General features: G+C 56.1%; 3 non-coding genes across 3 annotated transcripts in view; all 3 read right to left on the bottom strand.

Annotated features, from left to right (window-relative positions):
- The window catches only part of LOC126314404 (large subunit ribosomal RNA), a 4,229-nt gene extending 3,971 nt beyond the window's left edge, over positions 1-258 (bottom strand). The window contains exon 1 of the ribosomal RNA XR_007555843.1: positions 1-258. This exon is cut by the window's left edge and continues 3,971 nt beyond it. This is a non-coding gene — a ribosomal RNA (large subunit ribosomal RNA).
- Positions 259-446: 188 nt separating this feature from the next.
- Positions 447-601, bottom strand: LOC126314366 (5.8S ribosomal RNA). The gene has a single exon (XR_007555808.1). It is a non-coding gene; the product is annotated as a 5.8S ribosomal RNA (ribosomal RNA).
- Positions 602-966: 365 nt separating this feature from the next.
- Positions 967-2,859, bottom strand: LOC126314384 (small subunit ribosomal RNA). The gene has a single exon (XR_007555824.1). It is a non-coding gene; the product is annotated as a small subunit ribosomal RNA (ribosomal RNA).
- Positions 2,860-5,000: the final 2,141 nt, after the last annotated feature.

Here is a 5,000-nt window from a genome sequence, read left to right as displayed (position 1 = left end):
CGCTCGCACCGGCCGCTACGGGCCTGGCACCCTCTACGGGCCGTGGCCTCATTCAAGTTGGACTTGGGCTCGGCGCGAGGCGTCGGGGTAGTGGACCCTCCCAAACACCACATGCCACGACAGGCGGCAGCCTGCGGGGTTCGGTGCTGGACTCTTCCCTGTTCGCTCGCCGCTACTGGGGGAATCCTTGTTAGTTTCTTTTCCTCCGCTTAGTAATATGCTTAAATTCAGCGGGTAGTCTCGCCTGCTCTGAGGTCGTTGTACGAGGTGTCGCACGCCACACCGCCAGCCGGCTGTGCACGCTACCGAGAAAGTACCGGTATGCGAACCGCCAGGCGACGGGCGCGCATCGCACGTTTAAGGAGACGCGGCCGGCCACACAGGCGACCACGACACTCCCACGTCTCCGAAGCGGGACAAACGCCGCGCGCTTCAGTATACGTAGCCGACCCTCAGCCAGACGTGGCCCGGGAACGGAATCCATGGACCGCAATGTGCGTTCGAAACGTCGATGTTCATGTGTCCTGCAGTTCACATGTCGACGCGCAATTTGCTGCGTTCTTCATCGACCCACGAGCCGAGTGATCCACCGTCCTGGGTGATCTTTTCCTTTTCAGTCTCCCACTGTCTCTTTCAAGACAGTAGCATTTGCGGGACTGAGGCGTCTGACGGCCCCTGTTCCACTATTTTTTTTGTGTCCAACGGCCTCACAGCCGATGGGCGTCGTACGGCTCCACACCGGAGCGGACAGGCACTCGGGCGAACGTCATTCAAAACCGGCGCCAGGCGCCAGGTACCGCAGGCCAGCCGCTCCAGAGCTTCAGCGCTCGTACCACACAACAACAACAACACTTCCGCTAGTTTTGAGAGGCACGCGTGGTTCCGCACGCGGCGCACGGCCACTGCCGTACAGGTAGCGTGTTGCGCGACACGACACGCACATCGAAAGACATGCAGTCTAGTCGGTAATGATCCTTCCGCAGGTTCACCTACGGAAACCTTGTTACGACTTTTACTTCCTCTAAATGATCAAGTTTGGTCATCTTTCCGGTAGCATCGGCAACGACAGAGTCGATGCCGCGTACCAGTCCGAAGACCTCACTAAATCATTCAATCGGTAGTAGCGACGGGCGGTGTGTACAAAGGGCAGGGACGTAATCAACGCGAGCTTATGACTCGCGCTTACTGGGAATTCCTCGTTCATGGGGAACAATTGCAAGCCCCAATCCCTAGCACGAAGGAGGTTCAGCGGGTTACCCCGACCTTTCGGCCTAGGAAGACACGCTGATTCCTTCAGTGTAGCGCGCGTGCGGCCCAGAACATCTAAGGGCATCACAGACCTGTTATTGCTCAATCTCGTGCGGCTAGAAGCCGCCTGTCCCTCTAAGAAGAAAAGTAATCGCTGACAGCACGAAGGATGTCACGCGACTAGTTAGCAGGCTAGAGTCTCGTTCGTTATCGGAATTAACCAGACAAATCGCTCCACCAACTAAGAACGGCCATGCACCACCACCCACCGAATCAAGAAAGAGCTATCAATCTGTCAATCCTTCCGGTGTCCGGGCCTGGTGAGGTTTCCCGTGTTGAGTCAAATTAAGCCGCAGGCTCCACTCCTGGTGGTGCCCTTCCGTCAATTCCTTTAAGTTTCAGCTTTGCAACCATACTTCCCCCGGAACCCAAAAGCTTTGGTTTCCCGGAGGCTGCCCGCCGAGTCATCGGAGGAACTGCGGCGGATCGCTGGCTGGCATCGTTTATGGTTAGAACTAGGGCGGTATCTGATCGCCTTCGAACCTCTAACTTTCGTTCTTGATTAATGAAAACATACTTGGCAAATGCTTTCGCTTCTGTTCGTCTTGCGACGATCCAAGAATTTCACCTCTAACGTCGCAATACGAATGCCCCCGCCTGTCCCTATTAATCATTACCTCGGGTTCCGAAAACCAACAAAATAGAACCGAGGTCCTATTCCATTATTCCATGCACACAGTATTCAGGCGGGCTTGCCTGCTTTAAGCACTCTAATTTGTTCAAAGTAAACGTGCCGGCCCACCGAGACACTCAACAAAGAGCACCCTGGTAGGATTTAAACGGGGTCCGCCTCGGGACGCGAAAGCACCCCTTCGGCTCGCCCCACCGGCAGGACGTCCCACGATACATGCCAGTTAAACACCGACGGGCGGTGAACCAACAGCGTGGGACACAAATCCAACTACGAGCTTTTTAACCGCAACAACTTTAATATACGCTATTGGAGCTGGAATTACCGCGGCTGCTGGCACCAGACTTGCCCTCCAATAGATACTCGTTAAAGGATTTAAAGTGTACTCATTCCGATTACGGGGCCTCGGATGAGTCCCGTATCGTTATTTTTCGTCACTACCTCCCCGTGCCACGGAGTGGGTATTTGCGCGCCTGCTGCCTTCCTTGGATGTGGTAGCCGTTTCTCAGGCTCCCTCTCCGGAATCGAACCCTGATTCCCCGTTACCCGTTACAACCATGGTAGGCGCAGAACCTACCATCGACAGTTGATAAGGCAGACATTTGAAAGATGCGTCGCCGGTACGAGGACCGTGCGATCAGCCCAAAGTTATTCAGAGTCACCAAGGCAAACGGACCAGACAAGCCAATCCGATTGGTTTTGATCTAATAAAAGCGTCCCTTCCATCTCTGGTCGGGACTCTGTTTGCATGTATTAGCTCTAGAATTACCACAGTTATCCAAGTAACGTGGGTACGATCTAAGGAACCATAACTGATTTAATGAGCCATTCGCGGTTTCACCTTAATGCGGCTTGTACTGAGACATGCATGGCTTAATCTTTGAGACAAGCATATGACTACTGGCAGGATCAACCAGGGAGCTGCGTCAACTAGAGCTGAGCAGCCGGCCGCCCGGGAGTGTGTCCCGGGGGCCCGCGCGAACACGCAAGCGTCCGCTCAATTATTCTGCAAACAGGAGGAGGCCGAGCTCCCCTGCACGATACACCTCGAAACCCTCTCAGGTCCCGGCGGCGCGCAGCGCCGTCCTAGGTACTTGGCCGGTTTCGAGAGAGGCGCAATCGCCCGGAGTTAGGCGAGTAGACGGTTTTAGTGCGAACACCCTTGCTCCCAACTGAGCTTGCCGCTGCCGACAGAGGCCCGGGAGCGTGCTGTCGTGGCATTGCCGGCGGGAGACAACACGCGCCACCTATGGTGACCGGCAGCTCCAACGCCAGCGCCACACAAGGGCAAAGCCCCACTTGGGTGCAGAAGCGAACTCTCCCAGCACAGCGCACGCGCCAACACGTCCGCACAACTGCGATACAAACCACCTGCGAGAGCCGCTGGGGCGACCGAGCAGCAGACGGCGTCGCGGCGCCGAGTGCCAGGCGGCGGCGCATCCTCAACGCACACAGTCCTCAATCAGACCAGCACACTGCAGATGTCCACCGCGCTTCGCACCGGGCTCGGCTGAACCAACTTTGGCCGCCAGGCGCCGCGTGCAGGGTGCGCCGCAGCGTAGCTGCGCCGCCTGCCGAGCCCGTCGGCTGGCGCTCCTGCCACTCGGCGCCCCCCACCAGCCGCCTGTTGCGCGTGCGCCCACGCAGCGCGCGGCCAACACGCCGGGCGGCCCCCCTTCACCGGCCGGGAACAGTCCCACCAAGCCACCGCCGCGTATCGCTTCATACCCACATGGGCCTAGTCACGTGTGTGGATGTGGCGGGTACCGCTGAAACAACCGGTTAATAGCTGTACCGATCGTCGCCATCACAGATTCACCTCCAGCGTGAACAACCGCTCAACAACGGATTTCCAGTTCATTTGCGTATCTTGGGCAGTAAACGTAGATGTCCACCTACATTTGCGAATTCAACAATTCTTGCATGCCAGGATGTCATGTGTCACGACACGCTACATCAGACCACATACACACTGCGACATGTGCAGAAGAGAACACGTGGAAGGTGGCCCGCGCACGTATGCGATGTCCCTTCCGCGATCCACTGTCAACCGGCATCTGCGGCATGTCCCAGATATGGAACGCGGTCCACCAGGGTAGCACTTTGTGTGAGGCAATACGACAAAGTCGGAATACACGCGTCACTACATCACACGGCTCACGCTGACCTGACCTGACTCACCGCACCACCACCCCCAGCGACCCAGGGTGACATACAATGCGTTCGTACGTTCCTCCCACACGCCTCTACGGCGTACCACAGTGCAACCTAGCTGTTATTGGGAGACGAGACAAGTAGCATCGAGCACAACATATGGAAATTGAGATTCGACACCGTTGGGCACAGCCAGCGTACGGTCACACGTATCACACTACTTCACTCTGTACGTAACTACCGATGATCGGTACAGCGTGTGGGTTACGCGTACGACATCAGCGGACAATGGACACAGACCATACCACGACGTACACTGAGGGCGTCGACATCTGAACGCAACTGAACAGCTGCGAGGCTCATTTAACACTCAAACGCCAGACCGACCAGCTTGAGAGGACGGAGACACAAAGAGAGGGGCAGAGGGGGGGGGGGGGGCGATATAGTCCTATTGCAGTACAATTGACAGTGGATAGCGGGAATATGTGGAAAGTAAGCAACACTCGCAAGACATCTACATGAGGATAACAACGACACCAGAGATTCCGAGCAGTGAACTATGTTAGGCAAAGGGACAACGTGGGTTAGGTTAAGGGACAACGTGGGTTAGGTTAAGGGACAACGTGGGTTAGGTTAAGGGACAACGTGGGTTAGGTTAAGGGACAACGTGGGTTAGGTTAAGGGACAACGTGGGTTAGGTTAAGGGACAACGTGGGTTAGGTTAAGGGACAACGTGGGTTAGGTTAAGGGACAACGTGGGTTAGGTTAAGGGACAACGTGGGTTAGGTTAAGGGACAACGTGGGTTAGGTTAAGGGACAACGTGGGTTAGGTTAAGGGACAACGTGGGTTAGGTTAAGGGACAACGTGGGTTAGGTTAAGGGACAACGTGGGTTAGGTTAAGGGACA

This window comes from Schistocerca gregaria, unplaced genomic scaffold (genome assembly GCF_023897955.1).
Source record: "Schistocerca gregaria isolate iqSchGreg1 unplaced genomic scaffold, iqSchGreg1.2 ptg000558l, whole genome shotgun sequence".
Taxonomy (NCBI): domain Eukaryota; kingdom Metazoa; phylum Arthropoda; class Insecta; order Orthoptera; family Acrididae; genus Schistocerca; species Schistocerca gregaria.
This window is presented reverse-complemented; position numbering and strand designations above follow the sequence as displayed.